Here is a 21,015-nt window from a genome sequence, read left to right on the forward strand (position 1 = left end):
CCTGCTTGCAACATCTATGAGGGCTGTTCCTTTAAAAAAGGGCAAGAAACACATTTTTGTTCAAGAATCATTTTGGAACTCACATTGACCAGAAAGTGATATGAAATTTAATTCTTTATTTGATAATCAAATGAGGCAGAGCATTGTCTCACTAGCACAATTTCAGGAAGCGTCATGAAGGTAAGCAGGATGAAGATATCAGACAAACATCATTGGATGCCAAAGATAAAACTAAGAGACTGTTCAGAAGACCAAAATGGATGATGTTATTTTTTCACTGATAACTCATAATTCTTTAAAAAAAGAAAAATCCTAGTGTGTAAATGCTGACACTGCTAATAGTCTGCTTCCTGCTGGGCTCCAGCGTTTGTGATCCATCTGCTTCTAGAGTCTATTCTCAAAGAGTATTTTATAAAAGCATACTTTTCTGAAGGCCTAGAAATTTCTTGAAATTATGCTGGGAACAAATCCAGAGGACAGTGAAGACTCTGGGATATGTACTTGTATATGGATATTGAAAAGAATTATTGCTTGAGGCAGTATGTTCCCAAGATATTTAATATTTCCTTGGAGGAGGTGGGGAAAGTCTTCTCAGTGTATGCATCACATTTTAAGGAAATTTGATCGGGAAGCACAGCACGACTGCAGCAATAACATATTTACATTACATTTGAAATTCTCTGAGCATATCTAAATATAAAAGCAATAACATACACTTTGAACAAAATGTAACTGTCATAGTTGTCATCGAGTAGTTTAAAGATACTTTATGCATGTGCAGTAACATAAGAGAGCAAATAATGTTCAGAGTTTTCTTCCTGTAATTAAACTGGGGGCTTTTATCCATTCAGGTATTACTCTTAACAGTAGAATTCTTTGTGATCATATATAAGTAAAGTTTTAGTTTGAAGTTTTGTCTTCTAAGAGAAGGATGAGCTCCCTGAACAAAACAGAACAAGTGAGGAAATATTTCATCTTCATGTGTGGGAGGAGGTTTGCATCTGCTGGATGCATGTGGGCTCTGTACCATGTGTTTACTGCTGTGGATGGCCTGTGCCTATGCACTTGTTTCTAGGGGCTGTTGGAGAGGCTGTGGTTTCCTGTTGAACTTCTGCCTTTGCCAACACCCTCTGTATTGTCTTGATGCCAAATGCAGCTGTAGGCGGAATGGGGGAGGCCCTGCAAATGTACAGTCATTCCTGAAGTGCATGTGCTCCCTCAAGTATTGCACATCGGGTGAGACTAACTCTCCTGCAGCCCTAGTGAGTTATCCCTTTGTCTTGCTGATTCTTCATAAAAATAGAACTGGCTTGCAAATTTTGTCCTCTGTGTTCCTCCAAGAAAAGCTTGTAATGTGCAATAAATCAGTAGTTATTACTTACACGCTACAGTGTTGGTTTTGACCTGTCTGTATTAATTGTGGAAATTGATGGGACATTTGCTCTCTTCCACTTGATATAAATCCCTTTTTTTTGGTGATGTTTCTGTAGTAGACCTTTTAGTAGCTAGCTGCCCGGTAATGCTTCCAAGCTTCAGTTTTACTCGAGCACATTTGTTTAACTTTAAAAAAAAAGTTGATAAACCTTTAACTCATGGGCAAAACTTGCCAAAACCTAGTTCATGACATTATGTGCCTCTACTAAGGATTACATTTGGGGAATAAAGGCAAGGCAGAACGTACTTTCTAGGAAATTCTGTCCCTTAGGCATTTAGGTATTATTTTCCTTGGGCATAAAATGCAAATGAGTCCACAAGGAAAACATAATTAATATAAAACTGTGCCGCCTCTCTTGGATGTTGTAGGGAGACTTTTCAGGGATGAAAATGAAATTAGGTAGGCCAGCATCTCTTTTGAAGATATTGTTAATGCTGACATTGCTGAGGAAAATAAAGACAGTGTGACTGGTCTTCTGCTGGGTTTTGCCTTGAAGTTGCTGTGAAAAATGAGAAGCTGCAGATTTTTCCTAACATTTATTTGTGGTATTCATGGTTACTGTACACATATCTTATATGGCCCACAAACAAGAGCACAGCATTGGTTTTACAAGAAACAGCTGTTTGTATTGCAGATGATTGGAAGATATTATTCTAGATTCTGTAGCACTAGTATCTTCCACATCCACAAAGCTCCCACATTTTGAAGAATTAATTTTGGTGAATGTCATCATGCACTTAATATATATTTTTCCTTAGAGGCTTTGGGAGGTTTGTTTCAAGGGCTGCATTATGTGGTATGCATTATTATAGGCTTTTATAGATTTTTAACTTTCCATTTTTTACCCAAAATTTAGAACATTTTCAGGACAGTTTTATATTTTAGGAAAAAATCCTAATTTATACGTTTCAGGGACACTTGTATAAGGGAAAAACATCTTGCTCTGTTCATCCCATTCTTCATTCAGGTATGAATAGGAAGGACTTGAAGGAGGATTTCCAAATGTATAAGGTTATTCCTTGCTGGAGCTTTGATCTGATGTCCTATTGTGGGGCCCTTTGCTGAGGGCTTCACCGGTTTTAGAAGCTTTGACATAATGGAAATTGTGAGGTAGAGAGATAGGTGGATTGTTAAAACTTAGAACCACTTCATTTTGCCTCTTGTGAGTGTGATCTTGTAAAGCCTTATTTTAACTGTTCAGATGAACAGTTATTCTTGCATTCAACAGCCATTATTTCACCTGTAGTAATTCCTGAGATCAGGTGCGAGTCAGTTTTCAACCTAGTTCACTGAGGAAGTAAGGCTTCTACACCCATGCCACAGATACCTCTGTTAGTCCCTTTGTAACAGTAGTTTAACCAACAGACCAGTTAAGTCAAGTTTAAAAGTAAGGTGGAGACCCCAGAAGGGAAAACCCAGGGACTGAACACAGCCCCCAGACCTATTTCTTCATCTGCCAGAGGATAAGTGACTTGATTTTCAGCTGGATTTCCTGGCAGCCAAGCGGATCAGCACTTACATGTTAGCCGGCCTGTCAGGCATGTATCTAGCTGCAAGATGTAGAGCATTATGTCTCTTGTCCAAGAGGAAACAAACACAAGTAAATAAGGAGAACTTGAAGATAGGGTTGCAAATATCACAAGTGTGTGTGTGTGTATGGAGGGACCAGAGGGGGCTGTTTGTGTTACGGTTCAGCCATGAGGCAGGGAGACAAAACCAGCTTTTTCAAGAAATAATTTATTGCAGCTATTCAAGTGTGCAACAAACCTTAAACTCTATTTTATTAATAATTGTTATTTCGTGTACCTACAGTTGAAAATATAAACACGCAAGTTAAAGAAACTTAACATCAAAGAACTTAGTGGTTTTGCATGAGTACAGTCAGTTTTGTGGACTTCTGTGCTGAGTCTTACAGTCATCCTAAATTTATCTGAAATTATTATAAATTATACTTAATATAGTAGAAATTTAAAATGCTGGAAATCCTCAGGGAAAAATACATCCTCTATAAAGACAAGGCACATCCATATGGTTGTTGAAGCTTAAAATATCTTATTTGATCTTTCTGGCAAGGAGCCTATAATCAGTCTGTAACAAGACCTTTCTGTGTATCAGACTTCGGGAACTGCTGAAATCACGACAAATGTAGAAGCAAAAATGAACTTGTTCATACTTCTTTTCCCATAGTGGTGAAGTAAAGATCTAATACATGACTGAGGGGAAAGGTGTGGGTAGTGCTGCTTGAAATGACGGCCCTAAGGGCCTTGCTTTTTGAGGCTTAGGTCAAGACTGTAGCAAAAATTCTCTACTCCCTTAAAAGGATGCGTGTGTTGCTAATGCAGCCCCTTGGAGGCATAACTAGTTACTCAGAGGAAAATGCTTGTCCTCCTGTTGGCAAAGCATGTATAGGAATCACAGCTGTTACTACAAATATTGAAAATGTCTCCAATGGCTGTGTACTCTGAGCTCAAATAAAAACTGACTGGCTTTAGCTATTGCTGTTGTAAAAGTTAAAATTTCTTTTTAATCTATTTGTTACTCTACCCTGCCTGAGGATAACAGGGTGTGGATTTTGAAATATTGAACTGTGTGTGTCTGTACAAAATTTAATGATATCTCTTAATGAAAACATTCAATCTGATTTGTACAATGTTGATGTAAATAAAGGGAGGATCTGTTTGTCATAGAGAAGTCAATAAGATGACTGTCTGTCTGTCTTGATACCAGAAGCTCATATGAAACAGCCCAAAGCAGAAACTTTTGCAGATAGTAGGGTTCCAGTGTTTACAACACACCTTAGTTTTCAAACTACAAAACACCAATAGGCCATCTTATGAGGTATCTTCATATTTAGACGCATATTACTAGCTATTGAATTGTTTTCTTAATTTAGTATACTTATAAGGTTTGCTAACAGAACTGTAATTAAATGCTACTTAGGCCATTCCTAAAACCGATGGCTTGGAAGTAAGGGATAATTCAACATGCTGCCTTGTAAATGACAACACGCCACCTCAGTTGACTAAAATGAAATTCCTTTCTCCAGTTTTTAATCATACAGAGTCCAAATTGGCTTGGGATACAGTTCAATGTGTTTGTATTTCAGATTTCACTGGTCATAGCACAGCATGTTTTACATTAGTTATACCGAGATTGAAAGAGAGATATTATTAGGCACTGGATCAAGACATTGCTAAAACTGTACCTGGTTCATTCATTTTAATGGAACTACTCACTAAACAAGTGTGTACAAGACCAATTAATAATGCACTTAAATCCAAGAGCTCAGGTGTGAGATTTTTGACTGATAAAAAAAATATACTTAAGAAAATCCTTCTGGTTCTGCAGATCTTTATAACAGTGTTACAAAAAAAGTAATAACTAACTTCAGGGTATGTTAATTTAGAATTAAAAAGTTCCTGATGTATTTCAAATCACATGAAAAGGGATTTGTCTCATAGGTTGAGAGAAGAGAGCACACAACAAAAGAAATCCTCAAATAAATACTTTTTTACTTACTATTATATTTTTTTATGTCAACTGCAAATATGTGTAAGCAACTCTGATAATGCCAGAAGGTATAACTATATCAAACTTTTGCAAGAATTTTTCATCTCGTATGTGATTGATATATCAGGTTTTGCTTTTATCTTCTTTATATATGAATTTACCATGGAAAGCAAACATGCTAAATAGAAATGTATGAAGAATGCAGATTTATTTCAACAATCCAAACTGTTGATTTAGAAATTCAGAGTTCTCTATATAGAAAAGCAGAAATATTTTCATTGGAAGCACTTGCCAGTATTTCACAAAGCCTTCTAGAATTCAGAAACAACGCAGTCGATCTAACACTCTGTAAAACATTGCATCTTTTGAGCATCTCATCTCCTAGAGGATACCAGCCCTTCAACAAAGCGCCTAAAGCAGGCATCTATAGAGTCTACCCAAAGTGGAATAGTAGAAAGAAGCATCTTGCAAATTCATTTTCTCTCTAATTTCGAAAGCTCTTCATCTTCGCTTGTCACGCATTTTTAGAGGTGTCATGTTTCTTATTTTCAGGCCAGCGTATAACCTGGCAGAGGTTAACCTTTTCCAAAGCAGCATTAATACCTGTACTGTTCTCAGTGACTGTGAGAATGTGGTTTTGAACTCAGGGTGAATTCCAAAATAGATTTTATGTTCTTCAAGTACCACTGAGATGCAACTTACGGGAAGAAATATAGGAGTAATCCTGGATAAGGTTTCAACTTCCCCATTCTTCCGAGTTTTGAATGCTTTAATCACCTTAGCCATTATCAAGCTTGTTGGCACTATCACCATGGTGGTTTTTAGCAGTGAGAGAACACCAAATGACTGAATTTCAAGGATGCCTTGGGATTTGAACTTGAGAAGTAGCGGCTGGCTCTGAAACACAGTTTAATGTGCCACGGCATCGAAAGTTTGATACCTTGAGTCTAACTTCTCTCAAAAAAGAGAAGTTTTTAGGCATGATTTTTCTGATGTTACCATTAGGCAAGCATGAGAAGAAATTCACTCCAGGTGTATTTCTGTTAAAGCAAGTTTCACTGTATCTTTGGTAATTGTTTCAGTAGGACAAAAAGTCAAATGACCAGTCACCTGCCTCCATTCACTAGTCCTTCAGATTTTCTGAACATCAGTAAGAATTCCACCTTTAAACTGATGGAACCAGTTCTTGGGAGCTTATGTTTAGAGGCACAACAACCCTATGCAGTGCTACAGACTAGGAGAAGTCTGGCTAGAAAGCTGCCTGGAGGAGAGGGACCTGGGGGTGTTGGTTGACAGCCGACTGAACATGAGCCAGCAGTGTGCCCAGGTGGCCAAGAAGGCCAATGGCATCTTGGCTTGTATCAGAAACGGTGTGACCAGCAGGTCCAGGGAGGTTATTCTCCCTCTGTACTTGGCACTGGTGAGACCGCTCCTCGAATCCTGTGTTCAGTTCTGGGCCCCTCACCACAAGAAGGATGTTGAGGCTCTGGAACAACTCCAGAGAAGAGCAACAAAGCTGGTGAGGGGGCTGGAGAACAAGTCTTATGAGGAGAGAGAGCTGAGAGAGCTGGGGTTGTTTAGCCTGGAGAAGAGGAGGCTGAGGGGAGACCTCATTGCTCTCTACAACTACCTGAAAGGAGGTTGTAGAGAGGAGGGTGCTGGCCCCTTCTCACAAGTGACAGGGGACAGGACAAGAGGGAATGGCCTCAAGCTCTGCCAGGGGAGATTTAGGCTGGACATTAGGAAATAATTCTTCACAGAAAGGGTCATTAGGCCCTGGAACAGGCTGCCCAGGGAGGTGGTTGAGTCACCTTCCCTGGAGGTGTTTAAGGCATGAGTGGACGAGGTGCTAAGGGGCATGGTTTAGTGTTTGATAGGAATGGTTGGACTCAATGATCTGGTGGGTCTCTTCCAACCTGGTTATTCTATGATTCTATGATTCATGGCACAGAATGGTAAAACTTCTGTAAATAAATAGTACGTTGACTACCTTAGTTCACTGAAGTGCAGAGAATGCAGATAACCAAGACCAAGACAACATGCAAGATAGCTGGATGAAATGGCAGCTTTCAATTCACTTTGCAAGTCAAATTACCTCATTTTCCCCTTTGTTTTAATTGACTTTCATTTTACATCTTATTGTTCTGAAGAGGCAACATTAATCTTTCCAGTTACTCTGCTGACATGCCTGTGTGCCCTGAGGCTTGGGGATGCAGATCTTAATTCTTTTGCAAGTTCCTAGTGTCAGTACATCTGTGCAGGACTGCGATCAGAAAGAGAAAAATCTATGATAATGCTATGAGTTGTCCCTAGGAGAAAAGCTGGCAAAATCAAACGGTTCTTTATGGGGCTGCAAGTCTCATGAAACTGTTTGCCAAATCTACATAACAAGAGTGAAAACTTTGGTGAATTTTCATCAGCCGCACTGACAAAATAAATTCTTTTTAATGGTCCTGTAGGCAACACGGATGGGAGGATTCATTGCAATGTACTGTAACTACATCTCTGTATCACCTAAACTTTTCTTTATGGGAGTAATTAAGCATTGTTGTCAGAAGTCTGGCCTGGTTCACAAGCAGGATTCCTTCTGTCATCCACTCATCAATTACTAGCTCTTAAGAGGTGCTGCCAGGAGAGAAGGAATTTACTTGTATTGTGCGCTGAAGTGCATTGGCCCTGGCACCTGGCCCATACGGGCAGACGTGGGAGAAGTACGCCCATACAGGGGGATGGAGATGCTTGAGTAGAGCTCTTCTGTGACAGTTCTGTGTTTTCGTGCAGCTTTCTATGAAGCTTTGAAATCAAACCAACTATTGGAGTTGAGATCTTGATCAACCCAGGGCTCCAGTAACTTATCAAGCCTCTTTTGAAATCTGCAAGTAAAATCTTGACTATGTTGCAATTGACAGGCAAGTTTGAGGTCAGGAGGTTCCTACTGACTTGAGCAGTATTCAATTTTTGCCTTATGTGCTTATACTTAGCTCATAATTGAAAGCTTCCATTTCTTTTTAAAGATGTTGGAGTTGTGCAGTGCCCATTGACCTATAGGACCTCGACTGGATGTTCACATTTCAAGACATAAACCTTTCTGTCTGCTTAGATAAGAATTTAAGAATATCATTAGCCTTTTAAACTTTATCTTTCAGCTACTTCACTAATTTAAGGAAAGCAGTAGTACCTGTCTGACTTGTATCTACCACTAAGGTGGGCATGTAGAAACCCCACACCATTGTATAGCCATCTCAAAATTTCCTAAATATGTAAACGTTCTCCCTTGCTTACCAGTATCCAGCTAGCTGGAATTTCCTTTTGTGTGTGCCGTATTATTCCCTTGCTCTTAATAAAAAGCTGAATATAAAAACAAAACCTCATGAAAATCAGAACTGATGTGTGAATATGGTATTCAAGAGTTTTTTGCTTCTTTTTAAAGAGTGGCAATATTTTTTTAATATAACCCGTATGTATCATGGCTCTGTGGGTGTATATAACAGTGAATATTTCCGAGTCTTTTTGCAATAAACTACATGATCATACTTTCATTTTTTGTGATCCCAGAATCTTAACACCACCTCCCAGCCAGTGACCCTGTAATGAATGTTGCATTTACATTACAAAATCTCATCACCACATATCCATGTGCACTGTGGGCCTCAGAGCAGTTGAAGACTGCTGTAGTTAGGTCTGTGAAATAAAATGAAACACAGCTCCAAATGTTAGATGAGGAATTTTGGCAAAGATTAAGTTTAACAATAAAGATGCTGAGGAGAAACTAATTTGAACTGTGTTCTTCATAAGGAAATTAGTTTGCTTTATGTTGACAGAGAGATTGAGTAAAAGATATTCTTTTTTTGTAAATGTATACACAGTGAACATTGGCAGATAGCTGCACAAGTAGGGAGATTTTATTAACTGCCAGAGTGTTTTCTTTCCAATAAAGCCATCCATATGTTCTTTGAATAGATAGTTAAGATTGCTTTTCCTCAAAATGATTAATGACAGAGGACATACAGCCAGACCCTCAGGTTGACTATGAGGATGAGTCATTCAGATGCAAATATAAAGTTAAATCTATTATTTTCATTGTACTTCTTTGAAATGGTCGTTTAGCAAATAGCCCAACAGGGAAAAATTTTTGGTCTAACACCTATAGTGTCCTTTTTAAGTCTTATTCGTTTCCATTCTGATATAGTGACATTTTTTTCATCTCTTAAGAAGACTCACTGAGGGTAATTTTCATTTAGAATCTGTTTCATACCTTGATAAACTTCTGTATATATATATGTACATGAATATTTGCTCACATGAAGAGAGATACAACAAAGATACATCTCTGTATGTAGTTTACCAATTTTACTGAAAATACCTAATTAGTAACTATAAATTTATAATACTTTGACAACAAGGTAATTTATTATCAAATATTCCCAGATGCTTTCTCATGTGACATTTGAAAGATGTCAAGGGATGACATTTCTACTACCTTCTTTGGAAGATTTTTGATTATCAAATAGGAACATCAGTAGCAACTTTTTCTTTGATTCACGGTGTACTTTCAATGTGCCCCTTTTCTTTTAAACTGTTTTTATAAGGAAAGACACATTACTTAAATTATTGTTGCTTTTCTGCTCCTCCATCTATCCAGCTGCTTGTCTAGGAATCCTCTAGTAATTTCTGACCCTGGTAGCCAATTTCAACCAAATTTGACTGAGGATTAGAGGTCTCAGAACTATTAATGTTTTACACATTTTGTGAAAATTGACACTAAAGGAGAGAGACTCAAGTCAGCGTCCCACTGAGTAAAGCTCAGTCACAGCTTGCCACAGGGAATCAGCTTAACTGATTGCAAGTTCACACTAGTGAAGTCAAACAAATGTAAGTAGTGGCTACCTAAAGCCTTAATTTTGTAGTGAACAACAATGTTGGTTTTTAACGTTTTTGCAAAAAAAGTTTTTCTTGTTCTCTTTGAATTTGGCCCTGCCTTTTCTTCTTCAACTGAAGTTTTGCTTCTTCAGACAGAAGCTGCAAATAGCTTTTAAAAACTGCACTGGAATAGACAATTTCAAAGTAGCAACCTATAGGTTAAGTTTACAGTTCAGGGTTAATTAGCAGATCTTGTTCTATTAGTAGCTATGGCTTGGTTCACGTTCATTTTAGATTGAACATTGGATAACTGATACGATTTGTTTTAGAGGGAGTTAACAAAATACCTCCTGGTAATGTGATAGAGTAATTAGGGTTTGTTATTGTGGTAATATATACTGCTTTAAATATTTTCAATGGGGTTTAATTTCATTTCTTGTCAAAGAATGCTCTTATTTTCACCGCAGCTGCCATTTCTATCTGTAAAAGTGCATGGTTATGTAGCTTGGAGTCCATCTTTACTCAGGCAAAAGTCCCACTCATCCACTCATTTCAGGATCAAAATTTATTGTTAATTATAATGGTTTTAACCTCAGTTAGTCCTCAGTGGGGATACAGATATAAATATTTGAAAAATATCTTTATTAAACCATTTGTCCTGTTAGAGTTATCCTTGCCCAAAACATTCCAGTGAACGTGATGGATGAATGCTTCCCACCTGCTGTGGGAAAGCAATATTCCTCACTCTGTATTCACAGGTTTCCAGGCTGGTACCCTGGTGCCAGAACCACTGTCCTGCTGTGTAGCTTCACTTGCAACACTGTGGATTGTCACTGTATGGCTGATGTTCCACTCCACTGGAGACCTCTATAGAGCAGACCTCTAAAGGAGTTTCTCTCTATAGTAGCTCAGGTTCAAGGGGCTACCTGAATAGTCTGTTGACAGTCCTCTACTGCAGTGCCTGGCACATAGACCACCTGGTACAGGATGGTGACATCCATATTTTTCATTGCTACTGCACTCTGAAACAGGGTGGTCTAGTCCATGGTTTTTGACTTTTCTGAGCCTCACATGCTGGCCCTAGAGGTGGCTATTTTTAATCTGTTTTTCCAGTTGAAGTGTAATACATGAGTTGCACTTCTAGTCTGCTAATGTGGTGATTTCATTGTATGAATCTTAAAGTACGTGCTGCAGGTTCTAGGGTATGACAGAGAGGAATGGGGGGTTATTTGCAATAGTGTTGGAGGACTGGACTAAGCAGGACCCAAACACAGTGCAGGGTAGCCCATGCCGTCTTTTGGGAGCAGCTGCTAGTCAGCTATCTACAGAGCTGCCCTCCTGTTTTGATTTTAAGAGAGCTAGCTGATTTTCTCTAAAGGAAGACTGGTCAGGCAGACAGGTAACCACTACCTTGGAGTTTGTCAAGGAGCTAAGCACAGTCCACTGTGACCACTGAGGTCCCATATGATGTAGTTCATCTGCTGGAAGATATGATATCGTGCTGGAGTATCACATGATACTAAGTAGAACACCCAGGTCCTAGGGCAGATTTCTGGAGTGGTTAATTTTTCTGCTATAAATCACTAGATTTCACCAAATCTGGAAGATATTACCTTTGCTGTTTTCATGGCCCTCATCCTGAGCAATATGGTTTAAGGCAGGACAAGAAAGGTAAAAAACATTTTCCTTAGCTAATACAACTTTCTTTTTTTTTTTAATAACAAAGTTGTAACTCTGGATAATTTTCACACATTTCCACTTTTGTGATTTGTAACGCTGTACTGAATTGCCTTCACTATTGATTTAGAACAAAAAAGAGCAATTCATTTTTCTCAACATTGTTGAATGAAACTGTTTTTTTCAGGTAGTAAAAATAAGGTATTTGAATGCCTCTGGATACTAAAATGTTTTCTGTCATCACTCCCTAAGCATAGGACTCATGACTAAGCATCATACCAAGGCCCAAGTCATAAAGGACTATAAGTAATGTCTGAGTTCATAGGCTCTTCCTTGGAAGCATTGCCACAATTCTGTCTTGAAGCTTTCCCAGCTGTAGGTACATTAGTCTGTTCACACCATGGGAGGAGTGAGAACTGGGTGCTTTTTCTAGAGTTTATTCTTTTACTTTGAGAAAAATGTAGAAGGTATAGTTCATCAGCTTAACTCATCTTTCCTGTCTTTCACAGTGCTTGCCTGTATTAACGTTTAGGGCATTTAGTCTATGGGAACAGTCTAGAGTAGTCTAGAACTCTCTAAAACAAAAGAAAAAACCCAAACCAACAAGATAAAAGAAAAATAAAAACCTTAAAATGTGTGTACTGTGGATGTCAGGTCTTCCAAACAAGTGTTCTGCTCTATAGATTTTGTCCTTATGGTCTTCTATCGATATAGAAACAGCAGCCCACAATGCAGATGTTACATGCTCTTGAAGGTGAGGATATCTTGGAGGTGTGAGAAACTTGTCCAAATTTCTTCTTTACCTCTTTGGAATTTATTTTAGCTTCCTGATCTCCTTGCAGAGCAAGAATGTATTGGTCTTATACCATCTTGTGTTAGGTATCTGGTTAACCACTGAGGCACTGAAATTTGTCTAGACACATACTTGTAATGTATCTTCACAAAGAATAAAAATCAGCTGCTTTTTCATGCAGAGTGAGGATGGGGAAAGCAGAGAGGTTTTCAGATGTATGTCAGTTTGTTCTTCCACTGACTTTACATTTGTTTCAGAGAAGTAACACTAGAATTGCACTGTTTTAAACAATGTGAAAATTAAGGGCTATGGCTTGCTGTCCACATTTAATTTATGTGCCCCAAAATACCTTGGAGGTTATTCAAATAAATGCACTCAATTCCATTTACTTGACTGTCTGATGGCTTAATCATGCAAATAAATGTGTAGATGGTATTTATTTCACTGTCCATCATGTGGTCTCTTGGACTGTACGGTAAATCATACTTTCTTTTTCCCCAAAGAAAGAAAAATAAATTAAATGCAAAAAAACCCCCATGTTGTAATGCTACAGTTGAGATTTTAAACACACAAAAGTCAGGACATTCAGAGTTATAAGTCCCTAGATCTTGTAGCTGAGCCGTGTTGTACATGTGGTGTAGATTAAAGTAGTGATTTCTTCTCCTTTCTGTTCTCCTTTCTCTTCTGGATCTTTTCCTCTTTTTCTTTTAGCTCTTTTATACTGTCTGTACTGGAGCTCCTCTGTGGGATGAGTGATCCTGTGAAGGCCCGGGTTGAAAGGCATGCGAGCAGATCCCATGCATGTGAGACTGTGATACTGCTTGCCGTGGGAGAAGAGCATAGACAAAGGAAAGACTGAGCCTGGGGGCCATTTCTGCCCAGCAGCTCCCTTCATGGCACGTGTGGGACTAGTCCCATCTCTGCTTTTTACTCATCTCACACTAGCTATTCCTTGCTGCCCGTGTCACAGCATGTTCCAAACAGCATACACTTCGGTTTTTTTTTCATGTATGTTTACTCATCATGAATCTCCTCCTTGATGAACTCTATTCATGTTGGTGTGTGCTGTAGAGGAGGTGGTAACTTAACAACCAACCTGTAAGATCCTCCTTCACAGATATTCTGTGAATATCCCAAGTATTCTGTGAATGAGATAAACAGACAATGCAGTAACGTTTCTCATGAGCCAGATGTAGCCTAACTTGACTGACAATGAAGGATGGGTGGTTCTCAGCATTCATGTTAATAAGAATTATCTGAAAACAGTATATGAGTTCCCACAACACTTTCATTTCTTGGGTATTGCCCTTTTCCTTGTTACTTTTTATATTCCGTATTTCTACATAACCTGAATAAAGTATTGTATTTTCTTTCATGTCATTACTGTGTCTTTGCTGGTCTTGTAAATAACTTGCAGTGTTGTTTGACTTGGCATAATAAAACTCCCAAAGTTCCTCAACAATATAAAATTCTGGAAGCCAATAGGTGTAAATTGCCCTGAAGAGAATGCTAGTTTGTTTACACTCCTCTAGGCCAAATCCTGTAATGGAAGAGCTTGCCTATCCAACTGCTTTCTTTTTCACAAGTGCACATCATTATACCAGTCTCTGGATTTTCCAAAGAAAAAAAGTTTTTGAGACTGTCATTATTAGTAGCTAAAAGTTCCTGCTTTTTGAATTCTATAAACATTGAGATAGTTAAAATATTATTCTAAATCCTTTTGAAATAATAGTTTTGGTTTAGTTATTGCTTGTTAAGCACTTATTGTAGTAAAAATAAACACCTTTCTATTTCAACTTACGCAAGCAGGATATTATTTCCAGGCTCCTCAGGACAGGGATTGTACTTGTCCTTGGATCTGCAAATTATTCATTGGAAGAAGATCCCTATGCTCCATACAGCTTCAGCATTAATATTAAGTGATGATCTTCATATGGAAAATATTGAACCTGAATCCTCGGAATTTTGTAAATGCCAGCAACCTATTGTGCAGTCATGACAGCACTTTTCTTTTTCAACTGCTCATATTTCTCTCCTCTCCTTGGTTCTTCTACTTCTCTGTGTTTAATTGGCTAAAGGGGAACAAAGCAGAAAAGTGAGACTCTAATACCTGAAATGCAGTTGTTCTGAAAAATAACTTTCTGGTTTTCTGTGAGATGAATAAAGGATTTATGTCCAGGTATGTCGATTGTGATGAGTATGTGCATTTCTGGTATAAGGAGGAACTCTGTCCTGGGTGTAATCTTCCCACTGCTTCATGGACTAATCTGCACTGTATGCCAGGCACAGTCACTCCTTTTATACTTGTCCAGTGTCATGGGACTGCTACGCTTGTGATAAACTTGGAGCTATCATTCAGCTGTCTTTATCTAGCCAGCCATTTGTACGAAGATCAGTTATAGTCGGCTTTAAAGCGGGTACACCTCCTTCTGATGGGCTCAGATTACTGGGTCATACTTCTGTTCAATTTTACCTCCTTTCTAAAGATGCCTCTTTCCTGAGACATGTAAGAATAGCTCATCCAGACATTGAGTCCATACCATGCTTCATCTCACTGTGATACTGTGACACCATTAGTAACAGACTAGCTATTAGTCAGCAATACTTGTCAAATAACTATGAAAGTAAATTGTAATTATCTTTACACAGTGGCTTAATGTGTGCATTGTGCTAAGATGTCTTGCATGACAGCATGATCAGGGAGAACCTCATCATGCCCATGTTCACGTCTTGGTACATTTGGAGCATTCCTCATGAACTGCCTATTCCTACAGGCTGATAGCTTTATCTCTTGCAGAATTCTTGCTTACGTAGTACGTGGAGCTGAAATTTGAGCAAGAAGTCCAAGAAATAAAAGCAGATGGAAAGCAACTGGTTTGGATATGTGGTTTTACTCAGTGTTGCCAGTTCAGTTTCTTTTTTACAACAAACTTTAATACTGGAGAAATGTTGTATTTTTAGAAAAAGAAAATACTTGCTAGTACAAAAGAAAGTGTATTCCAAGATTTATTGGGAATTATACTACCTTTTCATCCTTGGTCTGAAGAAAGAAATAAACCAAACTGATTTAGGCCTGTTTTTGATAAAATAAGAGGAGAAATTCAGGGCAATCACAAAATGAGACAAAGTAACAGACATTGTAAGAAAATATTGCATGGTGCAGCAGTCATTGCCAGCATTATATTATAATTGAATGTACTAGGTTATTGGTTTTGTTTTTAATGAAATGTTGTATATAGGCCTGTAAAAGACAGTACCTTTTGTCTCTGCTTAAATATTTACAGATGATATTTGGAACCTGTTATCACAGGTAGATTAAAACATCCTACTAGTTTGTAACTTCTATGTTTGCATAAATCTTGTTGGTCATGTTTAATAAGATATGCTATCAAGAGAGCACCAAATGGTTTAACTTAATAACATTTGCAGCTTTTTCAGGTTTTTAGGGGTTACATGTCTAAGTAAATTTATTTAACTCAAATAAAGAATTATGGAAACAAATTTCTTGCATATTTCATGTCACTGACAGGCTTCCAGTTCAGCTTTACAATATGGTGTTTCGCTGCAAACAGCTAAAATGAGACATTCCACAGCACCAGAAAATTTGCCTTTTTTGTTATCACCACAAGCATATGAGATCTGCCATCAACAGCTGGAAAAGTTTCAGTTTAAATAAATATTAGAGAAAATTTTTTCAAAACACTTTTAAAGTCCCAGTAGGTGTATACTCCAAGAGCACACACTAGTTTAACTCAGGATTATATTGATTTTCATTTTGTCATTCACTGTGGAAAGTCTGCCTTGGATTAATTAAATACTTTCACATATTTACAAGAAACTGCTTCAGTTAAGCACAACATGGCTGCCATTAAAAGTTACAGTTTGGATTTGTACTTACTTGTGAAAGATAAAATAGAAAGCAACACATTTCAACCTGCAAAGTGTTGTCAAAGATGCACTTTACAAAGGGTTCCCTGTTGACTCATTTTTCATGGACTATTATTATACATGTGAGGCTCTTCTGTTCCACAGCAAGGATCTGTCTGACAAGCCAGGTTATTTTCAAAAGAAATGAAAGACATGCCTAATAAGAAATATTACTTGATAGTTCAATGTGTCCTTCCTGCTCCTAACGAAAGGTTGTTCAATACAGCCTAATTTGCATTACTTTGCCCTGCCTACTTTTTAATAAGTCATGGGATATGATTCTCTATACTTTCCTGATTACGTCCACTCTTGGGTACATCTAGTTATTGTAATCTCTTGTGTGGATTATCCTTTTCCCAAGAGAATTTCTCTGTTGTCTTGCCCTCCATAACTTTTTCCAATGGTAGGGGCTTTGTGTGCTTGTCACTGTCATGACTAAAGAATTTACATTTCTTTAATCTGCCTAAGAGGAACTAGCCCTTCATAGGATACATAGGATCCAACTGGAACCAGTTAGACCTTTTAAAGGCTCATGTTTGCTCATTTTTGGAAACAACAAGCTTGTCCCCTTTTCCCCCACTCATTAGTACAGGTCAGCATCTTTGAAATGTAACCATCAAAGAAAAAATACTGGAATATGTATTTATGCATGAATCCTTAGCCATAAGGTTCTAAGAGCTCAGTTTATTCTTATCAGTTATAAAATGCATGCTCTCCTGTTATACGTATCTTGTGGTTTGCTGCCAACCTGAGGATTCTGGAGGTGACCAAAACCAGAAGCTGTGAGTGGTATTTGTACTCAAATGCGATACTACTTCAGATCCTCCTGTAAGTCTCAGTCCAGGATACAGAATATAAGGACATAGGTTATTTTGCCTCAGTGTGAGTGATCCAGCTAGACAGGTCTTTGCTGTGCAGTGGCACTACATGCCAGACTCCGAAAGAAAGACTAACAACCACAATATTGCCAATTACTCTTTCCTTACATCTTTCCTTGTTATGATTTCTTATACATTATTGGTGGGGACTATGAGATGATCAGAAGTATTTGCAAGAATTCATTGCTGTCTTTTGGGATTACTGTTCATTAATTATTATTTATTGTTAAACTTATTGGGAAAAAAAAACTCTATAAAATCGTTCAATCAGTAGCTTAATAAGTGTCAAAAATGGGAAAAAAAACCCAAAGAAACTCTTGGATATATTATAACTATGCTAGTCATCATTGTCCCTCATTGTCAGCCTTGGTGGAAAAATCTCACTATCTATTGTCTTGGTCCACCTGGGAGAAATATACTGTTTCAACTACAGCTAGAAAAGCAAACCAGAAAAGAAATTTATGTTTTAATTTGGACAAGTTCTCAATACTTGTAATACTGGAGTGTCATTATTTTGTATTATCAATGTGCACATTTACAGTCGGGTCTTAGAGATGGATCTTACAGCAATAAGGTGTGGAACAGCACAAGTGTGTTACTGTGCATATCTATATCCTACATTGCATGGCTGACCTGGACATCCATGGTGGCATGAATTCCTTACAGCACGCTTCTCCAGCTGTCCTTGTCCTGTAGAGCTAGACCATAAGATAGACCGTAAAGCTACAGACTATCAGGTAACGCCTATGACTAGACTATAAAGTAACATGATTTAGAGGGGATGGTGATTTCAAAACTTAACACAGTAGCCACCATGAGTGGTAAGATTCAAAACTCATCCAATCTACTTGCTCATTGTCTTCAACCCACTGACCAAGAATTAATGTGAACATCCATTCTGCCTTGTGGGGGGCATGAAAATATAAGAATAGCCAAAATACAGGGACAGCGGTCTTTCTTGTTTTTCACCAGCTTGAGAACTGATAAACCTAAAATACATTAACCAAAGATCTGCTTAGTGCTCTGGGACAGTAAGAGGTTACTATTCCATATGTCTGAGAATGTGCTGATATGAACATTTTTTAGAAGCTGGAGAAACTCAGAAAGTTTGCTACTTCTGCCTCTGCAGCTGAACCTGAAAGACACGTGCTCCAGCACAGGGAAACCTCTGGAGGACTGTCAGGTCGGGTCATTCCCCTCCTTTGGTGTGGAAACATGCAGAGGCACATTCTGCGACAGACTGTTAAGTGAGAGCTTTGCTGCGGAGGGAAACATTTTTGAATTTAAACATACTTGTTACTGTAAGAAATTATCTATTTTTCCTAATGGAGGTTGTTCTAACACCCTGTGTAATCCTTGGTCAGTCCCTCTCTGTGCCAAGGGAAGGGGCAGAGATGAAAGACACTCTGCTGCAATAAGCACTGAAGAAAATCGCCTGCATAGCTGGAAGTAACAGTCGTGTCAGCTCTGGAGACCTTGGTTCAAAACTGAGATCATGACAGTGACTCACACATCCTCCCAGGAGAAGTTTACAATCATTGAGAGAGGCTATGGAGGAGCTGCCACAGCTGAGGAGAAGTGCCAGGACCCTCCCTGCAGCCTGAACAGCATGAGGACAACACGCTGTGGTGGCATCAAGGCTTCTCAGAGCCTTGAACAGCAGGTGAGGTGGGTTAAAAGAGCTCTATATCACATTTTTAGCCTGGAAGGTTCTCCTACTAGTTTCTTCTTGCAGTTGCTACTGAAAACCACCAGGTTTGGGTGTCCCTGGAATGCCTCCTGCCAGCCACTGAGCCGCTCTCTGAGTGGAGTGCTACCGCAAGCTCATCTGTCTGCTGAAGTAATTAAGAGCTATCATTTCACTTTGGCAGGATGGAGTGGGGTTTTGTAACAAAACTAATTCTGACGGTTCATAGGAACATTTGGCACAGGATCCCTGTTTCTAACTTTTCCATCCCTTCTTTCCACAGTTAAGTTGCAATTTGAATCAAGCCTAATGTAGTTAATGTTAAAATAAGATATTCCAAAGCCAATTAAAATTAAGGGGAGTTTTCTATTGATTTTGGTAGTTCTTATCATTGTGGGGGAATGCCTTGCCAGCAGCTCAGATCAAAGCAGCAGATAGGAGAGTATAAATTCGCTATTTTTTTCTAAAGACGTGGACGAGGCCTGCATGTTGGTGCTGAGTATTTAAACCTCTCACTGCATACAGTCCCTTCCTGTCTCTTCAAATTAACTGCACTTTCAGTCAGTTTTGCTTTAGGTTTTTAGGTGAACATGGGCTTGGGACTCAAAGAAACAATGGAAGGACCAAACCTTAATATGATAAATATTTCCTTTGCTAATAAGTCAACTTCCTATCCTTTTCTTTTAAAAAAAAAATCCTCATAACACTGCATAGTCTCATGAAACAAAAATCAGATTGTTTCTATTAATATGCATAATTACTAATTAGGAAGAATAATTTATAGAAGCGTAGTTCAGCTGTGGTTCTTAAGCAGATAATCTCTTTTATCAGTACATTTTCCAGACTAATTGCTAGATGTATGAAGGAGTTGTTCTCTTTCTACATGCAAATTAAACTCCTGAAAATTTCATGGAGATGAGAAGAAAGATGCAGAAAAGGAGGGAATTTCTGTCCTCCTAAAGGCCTGAAAAGGGATGACCCTGTAACTTAAAAGTCTGAAAAAAATTGTAGTGTTTTTTATATTGTTTAACTTCAGGAGAAATTAAAGTTTCCAGAAAATGTCTCTATTTTTGCAAAACATGTTTTGAGTACGATTACCAGTAGTAGCTTACATGTCAAAAATGTCACTTATTATAGAATAATGAGTAATAGATTGTATTTGTTTATCACATGTGGCACTACTATAGTTATGAAATAAATTGTTATATATTTGTAAGGCAAATATTGTTTTTTCAGCTGTTACAGCTGACTGTCCTTGGTTATGTTTCAGTCATTCTTCTCCATCGTCTCTGTTCCTGTCTGGTGTACTTCATTGTGTGGAGGATTTCCAGTTTGGTTCAGGGTTCTGCAGTTATCAATACTTGATATTAGAAACAAATAATGATGAAAATGGCAACAGTTATATAATTTTTAACAAGACCTAAATTAGAAAGAACTACTGAGAAAATTGTTGGGGCTTTCTGTTTTTAATCCAACAAATATGACCTGAAGAAAGGAAAATTATATATTTCTGCAAATGTGGATTTTGTATTTTATGATATGATAGACTTCAAAATGAGACAAGACTTTTGGCTTACCAAATGATTTATTCCTGTCAATTGACCTAACTAATCCATTAAAATATCTTCCTTTAATTTAAACGAATGGAATTTGGATTTAATTTGCTGTGGCAGGCCACTTTTCATTAGAAAAGAAATGGTCTCAAAGCAAAACTTTACTGTAGTATGCAGCTCTCCAGGATCCAGATCAGTACAGCGTGGCTCATCTCCACTCAGGAGAGATTCATAACGATGTTTGATTTTGCTCGCAGTACATCAGTGAAGCAGGGACTTGGAACCTGTAGAGAACCCATAGTTCATCCCTGGGTGCCAGCACCCACAAAACGTGGTCTCATTTTGATGGTTTGTTCTCATGAGTTAATTGAGGAATAGCAGTATAGAGTGAGTATTGCTCTGAAAAAAAGCTCTAGTGATTGTAATATCAGGAGCTGGGGTTTTTATGGAATATTTCCTGACTCTGAAAAACTTAATTTTGTCTTTCTTTCCTTCTTTCTCTTTTCCTTTTTTGAGGGGAGTTTTCCCCTCTCTCTCCCAGGTATCTGAAGAAAAAGTGATGATTACAATAAGAGAAATTGCAAGTTTTCCATTTCTAGGGACAGTGGTGACATCCCCATGAATCATGGCTAACTCTAACACAGTCTCAAAGAGGCTTAGTCGTCATACATACATGGGTAGGGCCCTTCCCACCG

Source organism: Phaenicophaeus curvirostris, chromosome 3 (genome assembly GCF_032191515.1).
Source record: "Phaenicophaeus curvirostris isolate KB17595 chromosome 3, BPBGC_Pcur_1.0, whole genome shotgun sequence".
Classification (NCBI taxonomy): Eukaryota; Metazoa; Chordata; class Aves; order Cuculiformes; family Cuculidae; genus Phaenicophaeus; species Phaenicophaeus curvirostris.